The following is a 24,446-nucleotide window of genomic DNA, read 5'->3' as shown; positions in this document are numbered from 1 at the left end:
GGTATCCTGAAAACCTGACTGGTTGTGTTTGTCCCAAGGACTGGGTTGAGAACCCCTGGGCTAGCTCTATGACCCTATGCAAGAGTTTTTCATAAGACCAGGCCAGAATGTAGGCAGAAGTTTGCTGCTTCAACTCTTATGAACTTCTTTTTTTTCTTTTTGATCCAAGATAACAGTATGTACACTTTATTGTATATGAACTTTTGAGATCACGTAGTTCCTCCTTTCAATTGAATTAGTTTTGAGTTTGTCAAGGTCTCTTTTCACCAGGATCAATCATGTTCATAAACCTGGATCTGGACTTTTGCCTTAGCATGGCCCTGTGGATACCTTGGCCCTAGGAATAGGACATGACACTGTTGCTGTGTTTCCTACTGATGAACAATCTGTTCCCATGTGGTTAGTCGTATCAGCACTCATTCTGAAGTACAAAAGCGCCCCGATGCTCAAAAGTAAATACAGAAACTAGAGGCCATTAGCGCCGAACTAACACTCGAATTTACCTGTACAGAATGTTCAGAGACACGGGAACAAACAAGCACATGGACAAGCAGCGTAAGCAGCATGCTAATGTATTGAAAAGCGTGCAAATAGGGGTCATTTTGTATTCCCTCCGATGCTCGTACAACAGCGCATTCCACAAGGGCACCTGTATCACTGCAAACCGTATACCAGCTCGGAACTGGCATAAGGGTGCATGTGAAGGCCCCCTCCCCTCCTCCCAGTGCTTGAATAGTGGAGAGTGTACTCACCGGCAGAATGAGGAGGTAGGCAAGAGCAGTGCAGCAAGACAATGACATCCTGCCAGGGAGCTGCGAGCTTCCTCTCGGTTCTGACTGTGCGGTGAGTCGAGGAGCCTATGGAGCAGCAGGTGGAGCAGTGCGAGAGCCGTCCTTGGCAGGTGTGTGGCGACGTGAACTTTCTGGGTTCTGACTGGGCAGGTGGCTCGCTTCGTACAGGGAGGCAGCTGGAGCAGCGCAAGCCCTGTGTGGCGGATTCAGCCCTGACAACTCTCGTCAGTCCTCCCAAAGGCACTTCGCAGCCAGAGAGAGGAAGTGAGAGGGAGCCAGCTAAAAGATCAAGTGGAAAAGCTGACAGCTGAAACCAACGTTCAGGAAAATCCAACGGGTGATCTCCGTGATAGGCTCCCTTTAAAAGGGTGGGGGAAGAGGAAAGCAACCTACAGCTAAGTGTCTATTGGTCTCCCGCTAACCCCAGCATGGAGCCCCCAATGCAGGGGGTGACAGGAAAGATGCAACTGGCAGCTCTTCCTCCCCCTTCCTTCCTTTCCCATCTGATGTTTCTGCTCACCGAACTGGACATGTGCACAAGAGCTTGCTTACCACACTGCTCTTGTGCTCATGCTCCAGTCACCATCCTCCTCCTTACTTCCAAACAACTTCCTGATGCTTATGGCTAACAGCACACCTATATTGATGTCATTAACTTTGAGCATTAGGAAGTTGTTTGGCGGTTGCTGTACTGAACCGTGCCGGAGTTTTGAGTGTCAGCGCTAAGAGATGAGCTAAGAGGTGAGCAAGTGATTGCAGACTGGAGGACAGTAATTATTCTTTGTAGTAACTCCATGAGTGTGGGGAAACATTTTTCTGTTTTCTCTTTAACTGGGTCCCCCGTCTATATTCTGTCTGTATACTACTACTACTTATTTTCTATAGTGCTACTAGACGTAGCAGCGCTGTACACTGGAACATGAAGAGACCAGTTCCCCTGCTTGAACAGAGTTTACAATCTAATAGGAAAGACAAACAGGACAAATAAGAGAAAGGGAATTACTAAGGTGGGAATGATAAAATAGGGTACTGAACAAGTGAATAAGAGGTAAGAGTTAAAGCAGCACCAAAAAGGTGGGCTTTTAGCCTAGATTTGAAGGCGGCCAGAGATGCAGCTTGATGTATTGGTTCAGGATGTCATTCCAGGCATATGTGCAGCAAGATAAAACGAATGGAATCTGGAGTTAGCAGTGGAGGAGAAGGTGCAGATAAGAGAGATTTACCCAGTAAGAAATACTACAATCATTTTTTACAGAAATCACTATGGTTTTGTGATCCCCTCTCTTCTTTATGGAATACAGTAGAGAACTTTGAGTTGTGGCTTCAGATACCACACTGTGGCTTGAAATAATCCTTCAACAAATTTCACATCACTTGTTCAACCAGTGGCACCCTTCATAACTGCTGAGCACTCTGTATAAGCTCCAGCCTGACCACATCCTCCTTCCTGTCCCTCAGTATGACCTTACCTTTCTTCTCTTCTTCACATGAGCCGTGTGCATGTGTATGGTTTGCTGGTAATTCATCATGTAAAATTTTGTTTTGCTTTCAAACCTTTGCATTGTGGTTTCCCACCATTTTGAGAACTTGTTGCATCTCTGTTCTTATGAACACAGTTTACATTCCAAGGAACAACAGTGCTTGAAAATCCCCCCCTCCAAGATGGAAAAACTTTTCTGTCAGAAGGAATTCTGTTGTTCTGTAGCTTTCCTCATCTGTGGCAGGGTTTGCCAGATCAGTTGTGTTGGAAGGTTTATTGCATTTAGGAAGATATGAAACCTTAATTGAATAGCTATAGCATATTTTTTGTTACATTTGTACCTCGCGCTTTCCCACTCATGGCAGGCTCAATTGCGGCTTACATGGGGCAATGGAGGGTTAAGTGACTTGCCCGAGTCACAAGGAGCTGCCTGTGCCTGAAGTGGGAATTGAACTCAGTTCCTCAGTCCCCAGGACCAAAGTCCACTTTTTGTCATAGGCTCAGGAGGGTTCAGATTGGTCAGATTGTGTTAGGTTGTATTCTTGTTATCTGTTTTAATGTACATTTTGTGAATGTTGAGTTGTAAACTGCATTGGATGGCTTTACCAGCCCTGATGATGGCTACAAATGGAATAAATAAACCATATGTGCAAAAGTGACTTTTTAAAAAAATTACCACTTTTTTTTTGTTTAGGCATGCTATTAACAGTCCTAAACTAATGGATAATTTATGTGTTCAGCCTCTGTATATGATGCTATCTGGAGCGGGTTTGGTTTTTTTTTGGCCTGACCTCACCCCAACCCTAACCCAGCTCACTTTTTACTGATAGTATTGGTGTTTTTCTATTGTTAAGTTGCTAATACATTGTAAGTTGTTATATCAAGCTCCAGCTGTTGTGCACCACCTTGATGAACCTTTCACAAAGGTGATTAATAAATCCCAGTAAATAAGAGAACCAAATTTTACCCAAATGGAATTTTTGTGCAGTCATATAAGGCTGAATTTTTCTGGCCACTGGGTGATTTTTGATTAAAAAGATTGCTTCATAAGCAACAACCCCCTCATTCTGTGGGCCCTTTTACAAAGGGCATGCTAGCATTTTTAGTGCATGCTAAAAATAAGTGTACGCTAAATGCTAGACACCCATATACTTCCTATGGATGTTTTAGTGCTTGCTAAAATAAGTGTGCGCTAAATGCTTGACGCCCATATATTCCGATGGATGTTTTAGTGCTTGCTAAAAATAAGCGTGTGCTAAATGCTAGACACTCATATATTCCTATGGAGTTTTTAGTGCGAGATAAAAATAAGCGTGCGCTAAATGCTAGACACCCATATATTCCTATGGACATCTCTAGTGTTTATCGCGTGCTAAAAACACTACCACGCCTTTGTAAAAGACCCCCTCTATAACTTGGCGCCTAAATTTAAGCGCCATTTGCGTGCTTATGGAATCCTCGCATATATGCAGGTAAGTGTATATTTGTGTACATAAGTGCTAGGTGTGCACTTAGTGCTATTCTATAAGTGACCTGTATAACTTGATTAGTGTGTAAATAGAAGGAGGCATCATAGGAGAGGAGCATGGGTGGGAACAGCATTTACTTGCGTAACTTACAGAATGCTGGAAGTTGCGTGTTAGTGCCACATAAAGTCCTGTGCATTTACGCCTGCTGTTGACATGGTGTAAGTGGGCGTGCCTAAATAAAGGTGCGTAGATGGCAGATATGCTAGTGTTTTATAACAGAATCTTGGCACCCAGATGCATGGTAGAATTCAGTAAATGGCGCCCAAATTTGGGTGCCGACAAAAGATGTGCTATTCTATAAACAGCGCTCCAAGTCGGGTGCCGTTTATACAGTAGTCCTTAGCACTGGGATCCGCACCCAGTTTTGGGCGTGAGATTTCATGAACTGAAACCTGGCATAAATCATTGCGTCTAGGTGCGGGTCTGCCATGTCTATAGCACTGCGTCAAATTCTACGAATGCCCCTGACCCACCATGCCCCTCCCTGACCCACGCCCCTTTTCAGATCCATGCATAAGAATTTATGTGTACATCTTTATAGAATACCAACTCGGAAGATGTGTGCTAAATTCTAATTGTTGCCTGCTGGCGCTAATTGGCTTGTTCAATTAAACTGCACAAATTAGGCACACACCCAGTTTGAATGCACAATGCGCGTAACTTGGTTAACCTAGCTAATCAGCAGTGTTAATTGGATGCTAGCAAGCAATTGTCAGCACTAATTGGCATTAATTATGATTTACGCGCACAACTAAGTGTATTCTGTAACACACTGTGTGTAAATTCTAAGTCGCACAGTTGAAGAGGAGGTGTGGCCATGGGTGTTTCTAAAGTCTATGTACATTATCATAAAATACACCCACTCTGTGCCTAATTTAGGCATTGGGATTTACGCCAGGTAAAACATGGCCTTAATGGATGTGACCAAATTTGCTTGCGTGGAGAGGCGCTTGGCGTATTCTATATACTGCATGGAAATTTAAGCTATTCTATAAAATTTAGGCATACTTTACAGAACACACATGGGCGTATTTTCAGGCACCAAATATAGAATCTAGCCCCATATGTAAAATGTGGGGTTAGTTCAAGCATGGCATCTGGGTGCCTAACTTGTGGTGCCCAGTTTTAAAATTGCCCCCCAAGTGTTAAGGTTTAATGACCAAGTTTTATTAAATATATTTCATAAAGAGAATTACAGGAAATATGCTCAGTGGGATAGCATTTGGTCTAATAGTTATATTTCCATTTGCACTACTCATATAGGCACACAATATAAGACTGTATATTATTTATTTAATTATTATTTATTTGTAGCATTTATATTAGCAATGATGTCTAGTTTCTTTAAGATGTATAAGTCCAGAGGTTTTCTGGAGAACTTGGACAGAAAAAGAGACTTTTCAGCACGTTTGGTTGGATTGTGGAGCTACACAAAATTACTGGAAACATCAAATTGGAGACATTTCAGGCTGACTGTTCTGCACAATTATTTGTAATGATGGGCTTTTGTTGTTGACTAAAGCATATTGGGTGTAATTTTATAAACTAGGTACCAAGCATGCACGAAAGTGACCTGAATACTGGCATATGTCTGCACAAATGCATGTAAATGCCAAAATTCAGCCAAGTGCTATTTTATTTATTTATTTATTGTTTGCATTTGTATCCCACATTTTCCCACCTCTTTGCGGGCTCAGTATTCTATAAAAAAAAGCAGCTAAATATGATGATGCATCCCTGTACAGGTAGGTGGGGTCTGGGAAGTGCTCACAGTTACATGCACAAATTACTGAATAGTAGAATTTACGTGTATTTTAACAATTTAGGTGCAAGCATTTAGCCTAGCTCTATGTCTCGCAAATGTGTTGTCACTTAAATTATATTCGTGTATCTAAACTGTTACACCAAGTAATAAATTTAAAACAAATCAGAGAAAATATTTCTTCACTCAAAGTGTAATTAAACGCTGGAATTCGTTGCCAGAGAATGTGGTAAAAGCAGTTAGCTTAGCAGGGTTTAAAAAGGGTTTGGATAATTTCCTAAAAGTCCATAAGCCATTATTAAGATGGACTTGGGAAAATCCCCTGCTTATTTCTAGGATAAGCAGCATAAAATCTGTTTTACTGTTTTGGGATTTTGCCAAGTACTTGTGACCTGGATTGGCCACTGTTTGAAACAGGATACTGGGCTTTGATGGACCTTCGGTCTGTCCCAATATCATAGGAGCCAACTTTTCAAAATGATTGGGGGTGCTGAAAATTTTTTTTTTTTTTTACAGGTGGTACATTTCCCCTCCCCCCTCCGAGTTCCAGGCCCTCCCCTCTCCTCAGAGTGCTAGTTCCCACCCCAGCCCGACCTCTTCTCCCACAACAGTCCTCCGCCCTCGCCTTCCTGCGTGCCGCCCAGAATTTTAAAACTCATCTTACCTGGGGGTCCCGGTGGCAGCAGTGAAAGGCAAGCAGGCTCGGCACTTCAGCCTTCCCTTTTCTCTCAGCTCTGGTCCCGCCCTCATTTCCTGTTTCCGCAAGGGTGGGACCTGAGCTGAGAGAGAAGGGAAGGCTGAAAATTCTAGAATGGATAAAATCACAAGAAATAGTGTGGAATGATGACATAACCAGGCAATTATTTTGAGATGAATGAAAGGTTCTGGAGGGAGAGTGTCTGAAAAATGTATAGAGGGATCATGTAGCTTACGTACCATTGTACGAATTTTATATGACATTCTGTGTGTTATGGGTAGCCAGTGTTGCTTATGGAGAAGGGGTGTAACATGATTGACTTTCTTAGAACCTATCTATTTCACGGCTGAGTTTTGTATGACTTGAAGGCGAGAGATATCCTGAACACAGGCTCAATATAGTAGGGAATTGCAGTAATCTAGTTGTGTTATGACAAATGAGTGACTAAGAATTCAAAGAACTTTTCAATCAAATAAGTGATGAACGGAGTAAATCTGTTTTAGTTTGAAAAAAACATATAGGGGGTGCATTTTCAGAGCACGTAGACTTACAAACTTACATGGGTTACTATGGGGTTTATTTTTAAAACCGAAAAACATCTAAAAAGCAGCACTTGGACGTTTTAGTTGCCAAAACGTCCAAATCTCTATTTTTGAAACACATTTTAAGACGTTTTTCTATGCAGTTCGTCTCTGCAGTGCGTCCAAATCAGAAGTGGGCGTGTTGGGGGGGGGGGGGGGGTTGGGATGTGGGCATTTCCAAACTTGGACATTTTTGTGCCATAATGGAACAAAACAAAAACATCCAGGGCTACAATTTAGACGTTTTGGACTAGACCTGATTTTATAATGACTAAGGGCCCTGTTTACTAAGCTGCGCTATAGGCGCTCTAGTGTTTTTAGCGCGTGCTAAAAATGCTAGTGCACCTTAGTAAACAGGGCCCTTAGGGGTCTTTTTACTAAGCTGTGCCAAAAAATGGCCTGTGTGTAGACGCATGTATTGGGCGCACACAGGTCCATTTTTCAGCGCACCTGCAAAAAAGGCCTTTTTTTTGGCCGAAAATGGACTTGCAGCAAAATGAAAATTGGCGTGCTTCCATTTCGGGCCTAAGACCTTACTGCCATCCATTCATTTAGCGGTAAGGTCTCACGCGTTAACCGGGTGGTAATCGTCAGTGGCGGTACAATGTCGATTACTGCTCGGTTAGCGCCACGCGCGTAGTGGGCGTGCATAAAAAAAATGAAATTACTGCCCAGGCCATGCAGTAGCCGGGCGGTAGTTCTGAATTGGTGTGCATTGGGTGCAGGTATATGCCTACTCAGCTTATGCAGCTTAGTAAAAGGACCCCTAAGGCAGAAAAAGGTGCCCTAAATGACCAGTTGACAACTGGAGGGATTAAGTCTTGACCAGTTGTCACTGAACCCCTCCCAACCCCAAAGATGTGAAAGAAACAGTACTTACCAGACTCTATGATAGCGTCAGATGTTATAGCCAGTCTTATTAGAGCAGGAGGCAGGTCCCTGGAGTAGCCTAGTGGTCGATGCAGTGCACTGTAGAGAAGAGGACCCAGGCCCATAGCCCACTCTGCTACCCTTGTGGTGGAAAGTGTGAGCCCACCAAACCTCCACTGTACCCACATATAGGTAACATCTGCAGCTATAAGGACTTTTGTAGTGGTGCACAGTTGGTTGCTGGTGGGTTTTGGAGGGCTCCCCATACAATATTAGGGGGTAATGCTTTGATGTTTCTCTTATATATACTATCTGCTACCACATTTGCTTATTTCCGATCTGACGAAGAAGGGCAACCTTCGAAAGCTAATCAAGAAATATATTAAGTTATGTCCAATAAAAAAGGTATCATCTTATTTTCTTTTCCATGTTTTATTTTGTTTGATTTCTATTGATTAGCCCAGGAAGGAAATGAGGGGACAGATAATATATATATATATACATACATACAGTGCAATAGTGCAATCATCTTAAGTGTAAGGGTCTGGGACCAAAGAAATGCATGCAGTTAACCAGAGCGTGCACTTAACCGTTGTGACCCAAAGAAGCTTGACATCTGATAAACATATGTACAGTACTGTTTATTATTATGTGTACAGTATACAGTCGCAGTTAACTGACATTAGGCTTACTTGAAGTAATCAGTTATAGTCCTCTGTACACTCTTGGGTCTATGAGTTCTATAGACTACATCTGCCAGACGGTAAAAACTGTCATATCACTACGGTGTTGAGACTCTCCAGCGCTCTTGCAAAAGTGACAGGAGGAGGTTGTTGAATTTCGTCAGCATGTGCCTCGCTGCTCATTTCGTCATCTGTTCCATCATCAGCCGTTGTTCCCTGCGTGTAGGCGCATATCTCAACATCAGTGCTGTCTTCAGCTGTTTGTAGATTGTAATCAACAGCTACGAAGCGATGGAACTCCTCTTCAGTAACACCTCTTCATTTGACGCGTTTGCAACAGCTGCATCTGTTTCATCCCTCTCCACATCCTTAACAAGGCTTGCACACTTGTAGCAGTTCACAATGGTTGCCTGTGTAACATGATTCCAGGCTGCTTTCTGCATATGTAGGGAATCCAACAGTGATAGATTACAAGCCAGTTCCAACAGCACGTTTATCCTTGCCAGTCTGGTCATCCATAACGCTCATCAGACGACGTAGCACAAGAGCCCGATAATGTTGTTTGAATTGGCTATTATGCCCTGATGCATAGGTTGGATCAGAGGTTGGATCAGAGAGGTAGTATGCAGCACAATTAGAACAAAGCAGCAAAATCTGACGCTTTTGTGCCCGCATTCTAGTGTCGAACTTCTTTAGCCACTGCTTCCAAATTTCCCCAGTCATCCATGAATTTGCGTTGGCCTCGTATGACACAGGAAGTCGCTTAACTTTCTTGAAGCAATGGGGCTGTTTGCTTTTTCCAATGACGAGGGGTTCCAACTTCTCACTCCCATCTATATTGCAGCAAAGGAGGATCGTCAGTCGGTCCTTCGATGTTTTACCTCCAGTAGTTTCGGCATGTTTGAATGCAAGTGTTTCATCAGGAATCGCTCGCCAGTAGAGACCATTTTCGTCAGCATTGAAAATGTCACGAGGTGCAAACTCGTTCAAGATGGTAGGAAGAACTGAAATAACCCAATTTTCAGCACCAAAGTCATCAGCGTCTTTCTTACCATGCTGTTTCTTGAATTTTATGCAGTTCCTCTCCTTCCATCTTTCCAACCATCCAACAGTGGCTTTGAATTCAGTTGGTCCAAGACTTTCAGCTAGCTGGTTAGCTTTCTCCATAAGCAGTGGACCAGTGATAGGAAACTGTCTGCTCCTGACTCGAGAAAACCTCCGAAGAAGAGCATCTTCTACCTCCTCAGCTTTTCCTGCCCATTTTCGTTTCCGTTGTGGATTTGTATTGTTTTGCCAGTCTTCCAGAAGCTGGTCTTTCTGCTTCAAGACACGTGAAATTTGACTGGGATTGACACCATATTCTTTAGCAATAGATGCTTGACTTTGTTTGTTTTCTAATTTTTTAAGAAGTTCTATTCACTCAGCCAGTGTTAAAGTCTTACAGTTCCGCCGCAACGACCCCGGTGTATGCTCTAACAACATTGTTTCACTTATTCTGCCTGTGGCAGTTAAAGAGGCAGTAAATTTGAAATCTCGTTGGTTGTCACGCACCAATTGGCTTCCATATTCCATGTGCGCGCTTATGCGGAGTCTTTCCTGCAGAGGAGCGGTCTTGAACCATGCATATAAGCGAATCTTGCACTTATCAGTGGTGCGCTAAACTGAAGTTTGTCCCCATAGAAATTGATGGTGCCAAAAACGGGACCGAAGTACGGCATGCAGTTAAACAGAGCATGCGCTTATCCGACGTGCACTTAAGTGGAGTGCACTGTATATATGTATATGTATATATATATGTATATGTATATAAATATAGTTTAGTGTGTTAAATCGTACATGCAAAACAATTAAAAAAAACACAACCCCCACACACATACACTAACCCCCCCCCCAAAAAAAAAACCTAAAAACAATCAAAAAATAAAATAATAATAATAAAATATAATAATAATAATGATAATAATAAAAAAACTCACTTGGTGCTGTGTGCAAATGGTCCTGCACAAAGCCCAGGGTCTGGCCCTGGCCCTATTGGTAGGATCTTGCACCAATTTTTAGCCACCACTTTTGTGGAGAGGGGCAAGTCTATAACCACTGCCATCACCAACAATTGGTTATACAGAAATGATGGTAGAGCTGCCAGAACTTCTCAAAAACCTCCTGTGCTGCTTCACCCTGATTCCGACAATGGGCCTATACTGCTGTGATCTGCTACTGAATTTTGTGTCCTGACTAGAGCTGACCATATATATGGAAGTTTGGCACCAGTGGTGTCAAACGCATTTCAGTGTCAAGCTTCATTGTAAAAAAAAATGTACTGTAAGTGGGCTGACTTGTATATATTTATTAAATTAGTAACTTTATGAACAATTTTTATTTGACCCATCTTTACATTCTTGTGTGTCCAGGTAATTTATTTTGCCCAGTTTGTATTTAAGGAAAATGGATCTTAGTGAGATAATGCTGGGAAAGGAGGAGGAAACTCTTTTTAGAATGAAGGGATCTAGGGGGTAAGGAGGGGAATGGAGTTTCAGAGGAGGGAAATGGAGAAGAGGAGGCCAGACAAGAGGGGCAGAAGGATAAGGGATTGGGGGGAAGAGGCGGAGAGAGAATCCAGGATAGGGAGGAAGAATGATTCCCCCTTTTCAATCCCACCAACCCTGAGCCCTTCACTGTCTTCCCTACTCTGTGATACTCCTTGTGATCCTTTCACTCTACACTCCTCAGTCCCCCTGATCACTCTACACTCCTCAGTCCCCCTGATCCCCTCGTTGATTCTCTTTCTCCTCATCACGTATCCTGTCCCTCCTTACTTTCCTTCTCCATTTCCCCTTACTCATGTTTCCAACACACTTGTTAGGTGGGAATCAGTGGCAGAACAGCTTCTCGGGCCCTCAGGGCTGCTGTCATACTTTGAACTGCACAGGACACTAGTGCTGAGTGGTTCAGAAAGGTAATTTTTATAAAGGAATTTTCATGCGTAAAGACCTTTCGTAAAATTACCGCTCTTACTCAACCCACAAGTTGGAGTGTAAGGGGGCAGAATGCTGATGGACTCGCGGTTTACACATGTTTATAAAATATGTGTGTATGCACAAATGTTTAAGCCTGTTTCCGAGTAGGCATAAATGTCCATAGCTTCAATCCAGATTTGATTTCTGATGATTTGTCCCTTGTATTTTATGAAGACCTAAAGACATTGATGTGCCTTTACAAAATAGGCTAGAAATAGGCATCTATTTGGCCTTTACACACACGTGATCCGTCATAATATTGCCTTCTTAAAGTGCAACACTCAGGGTCTGGCAGTAGAGAAGGCTGTGGTCTGAAGCAATGTCCTCCTAACAAATGGGATTGATGTAGGGGTGGACAGAGGGATCTATATGAGGCCTGCTGATGCATCTACCACTTCTCCCAACACTCCAGGTCCAACAGCAGATTAGGAAGTTGTACTCTTAGGTGCTACACAGGAGACAGGCAGCAAGCTGAATGCTAGGTCTTAACAGGCCAGAAATTGCTTATGGGCTTTCCCTCAAATTTTGTATAGTGCAACTTAAGTTGTTCATGCAAATCCAGTCATATTCTGGATTTGTGCACAACTTAATTAGTTAGTAAGCCAGTCAGCACTGATAAAGGAGGAGCCAGAGATTGGTTTGTTTGGCCCTTCGAACCAAAAAAGGTGTTCCACTGCCCCTGTGTAACTTCAGCATTATGTGAAATTATATTCAGAGATCCCTGTGCATCATGTAACATTTCTTCTTGAGGGGCAACTTTTAAGTAAAGTGCATGTGTGTAGATAGATTTTACCTACAAACTTTACATTTGCTTTCAAAGGGAATTATTTCCCTTTGCAGATTGACTTTGGAAATGCAGGTACTCTTCATGTGAGTAGTTTTTTATGTGAACACTTACATGTGTACTTTTGGATTTCCATATTTGTGCACTTTCTGCCTCAATACCATGAGTATTTGCATTATGCATATATGTATTGGGCAATTATCCAAAACCCCATTAATGTGGATAAAATCCTATTCAATGTGCAGAATGCTTCTTAAAGAACAGAAGCAGTGGGCGTGGCCTACCCTGTAGATACTGATCAGATTTTTTTGGCATCCATTGGAAAGCAGAGAAGTGGTGCAGATATGAAGCAGGGGGAATTAAGACTGGGCTGGCTTGCATACAGCTCTGAGGCAGGGGAGAAGCCATGTAGGCATGAAATAGCAGAGGCTGGCAGGCTCGCAAACCTCTCCTAGTATTTTTCCATTGTCAGCCTGAGTATTCCTGGGAGGGTTATTCAAAGGTTGCATATTAGGTGTGGTACTGAGGTGTGGCAACTTGCTGCTGAAGCTTTTATTTTAGTTCTTGAGATGTGTCTTGCTTAGACCTATTTTTTCTTGTTTGTTTTTTGAGTTGTTTGTCATGCCTTTCCTTTGTGACTGTTCTTAGCTCTGGATGGAGGTGCTATGGTGTGGCACAGCACTGTGGAAAAGCTTTGCCAATCTGGGTTCACAGCAGAATACTATTTTTCTATTGCAGTGTCCTACCCTCTATCATTTGGGTCATGCTGAAAGTGGTCAGACTGACTCCTGAAATTTTATGCAGTAGAGTACCTTTGATCCGAAAATCCATTGTCTCTGAAAACAAATAAATAATTGAGGTTCCCTGGACCATGTTATTTGGAATGTGGTACCTGCCTTCCAGAACTCCCCAGCCATAGCCATTTCTCTTTCTTTACCCCATCCACCATACATTCCTCAAAACTGCTTCTTTTGGTGCCTCTCTTCCTTCCAGCTATGTTTTTTTAAATAAATTGCTTGAGGCTCTGTACGCTGTTGCGATAGGCATAGTTTAGGAGTGGGCAGGTGAGTGATGTCCCACCCCCCCACCCCCCCATATATTGAAGGTGCTAATGCTAAATTTGTCCCCCTCCTCACTCATTGCTAGTATGATTTTTCTCACACTTTGCCACCATACAGTCAGCAGGCAAACTCCACCAATCTTTCTTAGGGGTAAGCGGGTGGGCTGATACCCCTGACGAAGACTGTGTTTGTCGAAACACAGCTCGTGTTAGGTTGTTTTATCAGCATTTCTTTTGGAAATAAACTTTGGTCATCCAGGACATTTTGGTTGGCTTTTTCCACTCCTTTGGTTTTGGTTTGTGAAACTCCATCGATCTGCACAGTGCTCCACAGATTTGTGTAACATAGTAAATGACGGCAGATAAAGACCTGTGTGGTCCATCCAGTCTGCCCAACAAGATGGTTCAATGATTTAACTTAGCACCTCTTCCTCTTGTCATTTTACAGTTTGAAAGTGCAGATATGAGAAGTGCTGGACTGCTGGCTGGGTTGAGCTGAGCTACAGGGAAGTTTGGTCAGGACATGAGTTATAGGGAAAAGCATCCTTTAAACCTGCAGTCCAAAATAGCCTTGGTCCCAACCATTGTGCCTAAAAAGGTGTGCTACTGTATTATTATTTTGTCTTTTAAAATGTATATCCCACTTTATGCAAAGTGGGTTACAGAATACAAACATAATAAAAAACAACCAAACAAACAACAAATGACTTAAATTAGACAAATTAAACAAAAAATATCCTATCTAGTCAAAGACCAGCACTGCAGGAAAAAGCAAATCATAGTTCACTTCATCTCATGTTTCTGAGTAAGCCTTCACAAAACAATGAGTCTTTAGATTGTAAGCTCTTTGACGCAGTGCTGTATGGTGTACAGTGCTGCGTATGCCTTGTAGCGCTATAGAAATGATAAGTAGTAGTAGTAGTTTCGAAATTGGGACATATTAGTGCAGCATCTCAAATATACTGGCAAGTCATTCTAAAGAAAAGGTGCAGCAACTCCACAAGATCTAAACTTCAGTGTTTGCTGTCAGTCCATATTTTCCAGAATGTAGTCAAGAAATATATTGTCAGTCCAATAAAAGGTATCATCTTATTGTTTCTTGCAGCTGTCTGGTGGTGCTGTGTTTTGAGTTTGCTTGACTGTAATTTCAGCCATCTTGCTACGGCTTTTTCATGGTGATGCTGTATAGAAGGTCTGTGTGCTGGTTTTATGTAGTGGCTCTTGATTGGATTTGGTTGATGTCCATCCAGTCACATTTAGGGACATAGTTATCAATGTGGGCTACCATTAAAGATGGGTTATTTTACTACTAACTCTTGCTATTTTAACACAGATCCTATTTTATGCAATGAAACCTAGTTAACTAATAACTGGGGTTCACAGTAAAATAACATGCACCTTAACAGTAGCCTATGTTGATAACTTCTCTCCTTAAACTCTTAAAGGCAGAAATATTTATGGGTCTCCATCTTTTCAAATATGATCTTGCAAGTTTTCCTGTCTTCAAGACTTTAAATTGACTAGACAGAGAATAGTGGCTTTTCTCACTTTCTTTCAAAGTATGCATATTGAGATCTTTAAGTCTGTCCCCATACATTTTATGATAAACACCACAATGACCATTTTAGTAGCTGCCCTCTGGACCGTTTCCATCCTGTTTTTATTTTTTGGACACAGTACTCTTAACGCCTATGTTTACTAAGCAGCGCTACGGGTGCGTTAGCATTTTTAACGCGCGCTAAACGCTAACACACCCATAGAAATGTATAGGCACGTTAGCTTTAACGTGCCTTAAATTTAGGGAAAGGGGGGAAAGGGAAATGGGACTTGATATACCGCCTTTCTGAGGTTTTTGCAACTACATTCAAAGCGGTTTACATATATTCAGGTACTTATTTTGTACCAGGGGCAATGGAGGGTTAAGTGATTTGCCCAGTAAACATACCCCTAAATGATGACTTACCAGAGACTTATACAGAGGCACTATTACCTCCTTTTTCCTGCTGGCCATTCCTCTCTCTCTCAGTGCAACTAAGCATCCTTCTAGCTTTCGCGGTCAGCCTTTTCTGCTTGTTTGACCATCTTAACATCATCACATACAGTCCCACCCAAGTCCCACCCTTCTTTCATGCACAAGAGTATTTCATACTCTAAACTGTACTGCTCTCTCAGGTTTTTACAGGCCAAATATATGACCCTGCAAATTTTTTTAGCATTAAATCGTAGATGCCAAATTCGGAACCATTTTTCAAGCTTCGCTAGGTTCCTCCTCGCGTCGTCCACACAATCAGATTATTCCAATGTCATCGCCCACCATCCCTCTTTATTATTCTTCTCTGCTTGGTAACCTAGGAAGCATTTAAGATCTGTATAGTTTCACAATAAGAACTGCATAGTTTTACAGTAATAACGGTATTGATGATATTCATGGTTCCTAGTACAAGACTACCATCAAGCAGTGGTAGTTACATAGAAACATGACAGCAGATAAAGGTCATATGGCCCATCCAGTCTGCCCATCCTCTGTAACCCCTAACTCTTCCTTTTCCTAAGCGATCCCACATGCTTATCCCATGCCTTTTTCAATTCTGACACAGTCCTTGACTCCACAGCCTCCACCGGGAAGCCATTCCACGCCTCCACTACCCTTTCTGTGAAATAATACTTTCTTTGATTACTCCTTATCCTATTCCCTTTTAATTTCATCGTATCCCCCCTCGTTCCAGAGCTCTCCTTCAGTTGAAAAAGGCTCACTTCCTGTACGTTAATGCCCTTGAGATATTTAAACATCTCTATCATGTCTCCTCTCTTCCAGCGTATACATGTTGAGGTTCATAAGCCTGTCCCTATATTTTTTGTGTTCAAGACCGCTTGCTGTTGTTATGCGCTTCTCTGGCTGCTGAGTGAGAAAGAGTAACCCTATTAAAAGCCAACACAGGGCTGTTACGCTTGCCTTCCTAAATACTTGAGAGTTGGAGGTGAGATAATGGACCACCACTACCATGGAGGGATCCTGAGGAGAATTTTGCTTGGGGCTCCGCATTTGTACGTGCGCCTCTTATTTCCACAGTCTCCATCCTTTTCTGTATAAATTTGTGAACTTTGTCTACTGTTTAGACTTTTTTAGGTTGTCCGTGGAGGCCTGGTTTTACTAATCTTTTTTTTTTTTTTACCCTACTATAAATTGAGGATGAGAGAAAAACCTTGGCCTTAATCACAATCTGTTCAGGTAGGCCATATTAAATTCTGTACCACATTAATCCTCACCCTTCCCTTCCCTCCCTCCCCTAAAAGGAGACATCTTTTGAATTAAGAAAGCTATATTCTTGCTAGTCTGTGGTTGACATCTGATCCTTGACCACCTTCTTAGCATGTTGGAGAATTGCAGTGATAGTGCAGGGGCCCCTGAGAAGTTCAGGCCAAGAGAGGGAGTCCTGCTAGCATAGCAGAAATCAAGGCTACAACGAGAAAAGAGATATTTTGTTTTAAAAATGTTTTTCTTTGTGTGGAGAGTGTTGGGGGTGTGTGTGAGATGGGTGTTTTAGTGTGCAGTACTATCCACACAGAGGAGAGATTTGTAGGGGGAAAGTCTTTCAGCCTGGCCGGGTGATGTCTCTTTTACTAATATCTTGGGCAGGGCAGGTGTTTTGTGGTAAAGTTCCGGGTGGTGCCTGGGTGGGGCATTTTTCTTTCAGACTGCATGAGCTGTTCTTCTGAGACAGGCTTTGCACAGCCCCACCCTTTCCATGCACTTGCCCTGAAATATGCTCTGGCTCTTGCCCTGTTTCTCTCTGGGTCTTGAGGAGCAGCTGTCAGAATAATTATCGAATTACTTCGATGAAAGAGGTTACAAAACAATTGTTGCAGTAGTGTTCCATTCTAAAACACACTATGATAATAGTGCGGTAAGTAGGTTATCGCTGTTGCTGCTTTTGCCTATGCGGGAAAGATAATTTCTGGGGTCTAATCCTGGTTTACTCACATTTTTACAGGTGAGGGCCATGATGTAAATTCTGTGGTAAAGGGCAGAAACATTTTTAGCACATTGTATATATTGTGTAGGCCAGAAAGACATCGTTTTTATTGAACATCTATCTAATATGAAAAAATGGCCCTTTTAAAGACTGTTTTCTATTTCTGAATTTCTTTTCCAATTCAGTTTCCTTATTTTCTGACAAAAATATGTGTATGTGTATTGGACACTGAGTAGCAAACACAATGAGGAGCAGACAGTGGTATGGCCACAGGTGGGCGAGGACCCAGCCACTTTGGGCCCAGGCCTACAAGCAGTGGCACACATCATCTGTGTAGCTGTTGGAGATCCCAAAGCCCTGCCAGTTGAAGACCACCTTCACCGGAACACCCAGGCCATCTGAAGCTGTAGCAGTCAGCCGCTGCACTCTTGGCCACCAAAGCTGGCACCTCTCCCCCTCCCTGCGTATGTTCAGTATAAGCACGAGAACTGAAACTGTGCCGGGGGTGTGTGTGTGTGCTTGCGGTGGTATCTGGGAACGCCAACTGCCACAGTGTTCAGATGGCCTGAGGGTTCTATGGGGATCCCTACCAGCTAAGGGGCCCTTTTACAAAGGCGCGCTGAAAAATGGCCTGCGGTAGTGTAGATCCGTGTATTTGGTGTGCGCAGAATCATTTTTCAGTGCACCTGTAAAAAAAAGCCTTTTTAACATTTTTGACGAAAATGGATGTTTGGCAAAATGAAAATTGCTACATGTCCATTTTGGGTGTGAGACCTTACCGCCAGCCATTGACCTAGTGGTAAGGTCTCACGCGGTAACCGATCAGTAATTTTCTATGCGCGTAAAATGCTGATTACCGCACGATTACTGCCTGTGCGCCACAAAATAAAAATAAAAATATTTTCTGGCGTGCGTATCGGACATGTGTCAAAAATGAAATTACCGCAAGGGCCATGTGGTAGCCGAGTTGGTAACTAAAAATTGATGTGTGTTGTGCGCGTGTAGGCGCCTACGTGGCTTAGTAAAAGGGCTCCTAAGTTTTAATATTTGATGGGCTGGTGGAGCAAAGGGAGAGGGAATGGAGAGGAAATTCATGGGTCCACCCAGAAATTCGCTTTTAGCTATGCCACTGGCTGAGGATAGGTATTGCTGCTTACAAGTTTGAAACTTTTGATAACTAGCAGCAGCTGTAGCAGCTTCGACCCTTAGCTGCTGTTCATTTTTGCATCTTGCATATATATTTATAATTCACAGGGCCAGTCCTGCTGCTCTAGGCAAACCCTCCCCCCTGCAGCTGCTGCCACCCTACTTCCATAGGAGTTAGCTGTGTGGGTGCGGAACACCCCCAATATTGAGCAAGCTTCTTCATTGTGTCCAGGAAGAAGTCATTTGTATTATGTTTGGCACCCCTAATCATTTGTCTACCTCCATCCTCTGTCCAGACCCAAAGCTGCAGTGGCAAAAGGAATCTCAGTGCAGCAGTGGACCTGTGAGTTCCCATACATGCACATGGCCTGCTGAGTCCCAGTGTATCCAACATAAACTTCTTTCTGAGGGGTCAGAATGCATCAGGCTTTGAAGTACACATGGGTGCTCGAAGACCCACACTGCACTGACATCCATGTAAATGATGTAATACTGCACTGTCAGTCGTGCTAGTGGTAGTATTGGTGATGATAATCACATTTCAAACAAAATCTGTATTAAGTGTTCAGCTTATCTGACATATATGAGGCGTATTTTCAAAGCACTTAAACTTACAAAGATATATAGGAACCTGTGGAAGTTTGTAAGTCTACGTGCTTTGAAAATGATTTGATTTATTAATTTGATATATTGCATTTACACCCAAAGGCACCAAAGCAGTTTACAGCATTACAATAAAATAAACTAAAACATTACAAAATATATCTTCCAAGAGTGTTACAATACAAATAAACCCCCAAAACAAAAACAAAAAAAATAGCTGTATAGTTACATTAGAATTATTTTATTTATTTATGGCATTTGTACCCCGCATTATCCCAGACAAATTCGGGCTCAATGTGGCTTAAAGCAAATTACAATAAGAGAATTATAATGAAAATACAAAACAGGTAAAAACATCCAAGCAGTAAGATGACTCATTTTTGAAACAACAAATTAACCAAAAGAATAACAATTGCCAATAGTGGTGAGGAATTCAATAAATAAGAATGCTTTCAACAATTTAAATCACTATTCACATGATACTAAGCGTATTTTCAAAGCACTTAGACTTACAAAGTTCCATAGTAACCTATGGAACTTTGTAAGTCTAAGTGCTTTGAAAATTAGCCCCTATCTCTTAGCTGCAAATAGTTTAGAAACACTATGTATAACACTGAGTATAAAGCCAAGATTTCTCAGCTTTATGGAACTGCAAATTTAGTAAGACTCCTAATGTCCTCAGACAGCTGATTCCAAAGCAGAGGTCCAAAATAGGAAAATACTTGTTTCATAGTATAGCCAAAGGAGGAAGTTCTAACAAAGTTAATTGAGAAGATCGCAATTTCCTAGATGGAACATACTTATTGATTAATGCTGTAAGGTAACCAGGTACACCTAGCCAAAAAGCTTTAAAAACCAAACCCAAAATTTTAAAATTGATTCGTGCTGATACTGGCAGCCAGTGCAGCTCAGCCAAAATAGGTGTAATATGGTCAAATTTCTTTTTGCCTGTGAGCAGGTGAGCTGCAGTATTCTGTTCTAACTGTATTCTGTTTAGTCTGACGTGTCTGTCTCTGAAAAAGAGAATTACAGTACTCCAATCTACTGGTGACAAGTGCATGTATTACTTTCACCAGATTTGGTTTGGGTAAAATAGACCTTAACTGCCTTATCATTCTCAATTGAAAATAAGAAGATTGTACCACTTTTGTGACTTGGAGTTTAAATTTCAGTTGATCATCACAATGAGCCCCATAATATCTTATGCTGGGATCAGAAAGGGCTGGGTGTTCAGGGTACAATCTTTTAAGGACTTTCCATGGGAAATTAAAGTATCAATAGAGAAACAGGTTAATAAATGAATGTGATTTTTATAGGGAGAAAAGGAAATACTTTTTTTTTAAAGACTGTATCATCCAGTGCTGTATAGTATGGTAAGTGTCAGTGGCAGCCTACCATTAGGCTACCTGAGGTGGGGGCCTCAGGCAGCACTCTTGTGAGGCAGCATCACCCCCCCCCCCCCCGTCCTTCCCTCCCCAACCCTCTTCCCCCTAATCCCCTTCCTCAAAATTACCTTTTTATTTTCTGTTCTTGTTTTTCAAAAGAAGGCGGTGGCAGCGATTCCCATAGGAATTCCCTGGCCCCTTTCCTTAACTGTGGGTGGCCCGCCTCCGAGGAGACAGAAAATTACATCAGAGAGGCAGGGGCTGCCCACAGTAGAGAGAAAGAGCTGGGACCTGCAGCAGCCTATCCTGCTTATTTTCGAAAGAGAAAAACGCCTATAGTGCGACCTAAATCAGGAGATAGACGTTTGTCTCGCAAAGGCGCCCAAATCGGTATAATCGAAAGCCGATTTTGGGCGTTTCCAACTGCACTCCGTCGCGGAAACGAATAGAGTTGATGGGGGCGTGTCGGAGGCGTGGTGGAGGTGGTACTGGGGCGTGGTTATCAGCCGAGGAGAGATGGGCGTCTTTAGCTGATAATCGAAAAAAAGGCGTTTTTACCGCGATTTTGGGTCACTTTTTTTGGACCCTTTTTTTTCACGAACAAGTCCCAAAAAAGTGCTCCAACTGCCCAGATGACCACTGGAGGGAATCGGGGACGACCTCCCTGGACTCCCCCAGTGGTCACTAACCCCCTCCCAACAAAAAAACCCCACTTTACAAACTTTTTTTCCAGCCTGTATGCCAGCCTCAAATGCCGTACCCACCTCCATGACTGCAGAATGTGTTCGATCCTGTCACAGCCTTTCCCTGGGTCAGATGTGGCTCTTGGGTGCAGTACAGGGTCACATCAGCATTGCATTGTGGTAGGTGTAGGGTATTGGGCTCCGTGATTTCATTAGCTTGTGTTACAGTCTCTTCTCCCATGGTGCTTTTCCCCCTGCCTACTGGGTCAGAGTGTGCCCTGTTGTGTTTCCTGTTGTAGTCCATGCGGGGTGGCCATTTTTGTAAGCCAGTTTTAGTTCCCTTTCCTGTGTTAGCCACGTTAGACAACTTAGTTCTTACCTTGAATGTGGCTGAAAGAGGGCATTGTACAGCATTCTGCCAGCTCTGACCTACTGCTAATCTCAGTATCAGGGAGACTCGTTGCCAGTGGGGCAGAACCTCTGATCTGCAGTTAACTGTGAGTAAACACGGTTATTCCAATAAAGGACGTTTTCGGAGAGATTAGTCTTCAGGTGTCAACTGGTGTGCCAGTGTTATATAGCAGCAACAAGTCCTAGAGGCCTGCGTGTATGCAGGTCCCTGGAGCACTTTTAGTGGGTACCGCAGTGCACTTCAGCCAGGTGGCCCCAGGCCCATCCCCCTCACCTGTAACACTTGTGCTGGTAAATGGGAGGCCTCCAAAACCCACTGTACCCACATGTAGGTGCCCCCTTCACCCCTAAGAGCTATGGTAGTGTTGTACATTTGTGGGTAGTGGGTTTTGAGGGAGGGGGGTTGGAAGCTCAGCACCCGTGGTAAGGGAGCTATGCATGTGGGAGCTTTTTCTGAAGTTCACTGCACTGACCTAGGGTGCCCAGTTGGAGTCCTGGCATATCAGGGGGGCCAGTGTACTATGAATCCTGGCCCCTCCCACGACCAAATGGCTCGGATTAGGACGTTTTTGAGCTGGGCGTTTTTAGTTTCCATTATAGCTAAAAAAAACAAACGCCCAGCTCAAAAACGTCCATTTTTTCGAAAATACGGTTCGGCCCGCCCCTTCACAGACCCGTTCTCGGAGATAAACGCCCATGGAGATAGGTGTTTCCATTCGATTATGCCCCTCCACGGGAGTTGCTGCCACCGCCTTCTTTTGAAACACAAGAACAGAATAGAAAAGGTAATTTCGGGGAAGGGGTTGGGGAAGGAAGGGTGGGGGGACGACAGCGGTGAGGAGCCTGGGCGGCAACTCATTTCTTGCCTTGGGTAGTAGATTGTCTTTGTTGGGCCATCCCAAGTTGTGCAGTTTGTCCTTCTCTGGTGTATTATATGAGATGGAACACAATGCTCTGATAATATTTATCTACCACTTAAGTTCAGGGTCCTAGCCCTGTCTCTGTGGTGGAAGGAAATGGTGGTTGGTCTCTGTGCTGGTGCTCCCATAGATGAGGTTATTATTCGGAGGCCTCCCTATAAGAAAGGGGATAGGAGCCACTGTATTTCTATGGGAGACTTAAGTTTGTTAATAAGGGACTAATTCTAATACTGATGCATGAGACTCCAGTGAAGGGCAGGGAGCAGTTACAAAGACAGATCAGTTGCAAATGGCAGCTCTGGACTGTTCCTCTTTCCTCCGTCCAACGATCTTTGCTCACTGCCTTGAAAGGAAAGTATTTCTCGAACAGTGTTTTACTTCAGTGGCATACCATGGGGTGTCCTAGGCCCCTGCCAATGGATTCGGGCCCCCCAAAATTATGGCACAGTCTGCTGCTTTGGCTGGCGGGGGTTTCCAAGCCCTGCCAGTGGAATCCCTCCTCCTGCAAAGCCAGGCAGTTATGTCACTTTTCCTGGGCTGCTGCTGCACCAGCCACCCCCCTCCCCGGAAAAGTGCCACCAGCTACCTGGCTTTGTGTAGAGGAGGGCTTTAGCTGGCAGGGCCAGGGGACCCCAACCAGCTCTGGAATGTGGGTGTGGATGGGACAAAAGTTTGTGCCCCCTCTGCCTTGGGCTTAGGACTTCCCAAAATCTGAGGTCTGGCTAAACACCTGGTTTATTTTCTTCATCTGCATGGCCATCTTCTGCTCCAGCATACCCACTTAGGCAGCTTTGCTCCAACTAGAGTGCTGACTGACTGTAGATTTTCAGGCGAGGTGGATTCATTCCTGGTTTTACCCTATTGCATTCAGGGACATGTAGACCAAATTTCTCTATTGCTATCCCTAAGTGTGTGTATGGAGTGAATTAGCCTGCCCTAAAATCTGAAGCCAGTTCTCCAACCATTGCCCTAGCTCTGTTGCTACTGCCTGAGGAGAAGACAGGTTGACTGTCCTGTTCAGATGACCAAAGAATAAAAGATGATGTCATTCAGATATGCTTTATGGAGGATTTTTTTTGTCTATATCAAAGGCGTCAAGTTTTTTCAGAATGGGCTGCATGTTCAGTTCATGTGTGGGTGGGTCATATGAATCTTTAAATAGTAGAACACATGATCAGAAATCCATATGTGTGGACCACATGAATGTGGTAGCCTCTTATAGCGGGCCTTGACTAGTGTTCATTAATATCTAGGAGCCAGCAGATAAGATCTCTTATGCGTCTCCTTTTCCATTCCTCCAACATTGTCCCCAGTATAGTCTGGTTGGGAAGGGTTTATTTTATTTATTTTATTTTTGTTACATTTGTACCCCACACTTTCCCACTCATGGCAGGCTCGATGCGGCTTACATGGGGCAATGGAGGGTTAAGTGACTTGCCCAGAGTCACAAGGAGCTGCCTGTGCCTGAAGTGGGAATCGAACTCAGTTCCTCAGTTCCCCAGGACCAAAGTCCACCACCCTAACCACTAGGCCACTCCTCCACTCCGTTGGAGGGTGGGGGGTGAATTGCATCCCAGTTCAGCAGTAGCTCTTTTAGAAACTTGACTCATTTCCTATTCTGTGTCAGTCTACTAAATCAGTCTATTTTGAGGGGCATTTTTGAAAGGGACGTCCAAGTTGTGATTTGGACGTCCTTGCAAAATGGCAAAATCCAGGGGCGGGGAAACTCATATTTTTGAAACAAGATGGACGTCCATATTTCGTTTCGAAAACACCGTCAGGGATGTCCAAATCCTTAAATTTGGACGTCCCTAGATTTGGACGTCCAAATCCTTAAATTTGGACGTCCCTAGATTTGGACGTCCCTAGACAAGGATGCTTCTGACTTTTGGCGATTTTCAAAACCAAAGATGTCCATATCAAAAACGTCCTAATGCAAGCCATTTGGGCGTGGGAGGAGCCAGCATTTGTAGTGCACTGGTCCCCCTGACATGCCAGGACACCAACCGGGCACCCTAGGGGGCACTTCAGTGCACTTCATAACTTGCTCCCAGGTACATAGCTCCCTTACCT

The 24,446-nt window shown here is 43.3% G+C and overlaps 1 protein-coding gene and 1 long non-coding RNA gene across 3 annotated transcripts in view; both read left to right on the top strand.

Moving 5' to 3' along the window:
* The window catches only part of KLF8 (Kruppel like factor 8), a 283,965-nt gene that overhangs the window by 51,266 nt on the left and 208,253 nt on the right, over positions 1 to 24,446 (top strand). The gene's annotated exons all lie outside the window — the stretch shown is intronic.
* Positions 7,547 to 22,893, top strand: LOC115474609. Its single transcript, XR_003942879.1, has 3 exons — positions 7,547 to 7,559; positions 7,944 to 7,953; positions 22,822 to 22,893. It is a non-coding gene; the product is annotated as an uncharacterized LOC115474609 (long non-coding RNA).

This window comes from Microcaecilia unicolor, chromosome 7 (genome assembly GCF_901765095.1).
Source record: "Microcaecilia unicolor chromosome 7, aMicUni1.1, whole genome shotgun sequence".
Classification (NCBI taxonomy): Eukaryota; Metazoa; Chordata; class Amphibia; order Gymnophiona; family Siphonopidae; genus Microcaecilia; species Microcaecilia unicolor.
Note: the sequence above shows the minus strand (reverse complement) of the source record. Positions and strands in the feature narration are given on the sequence as shown.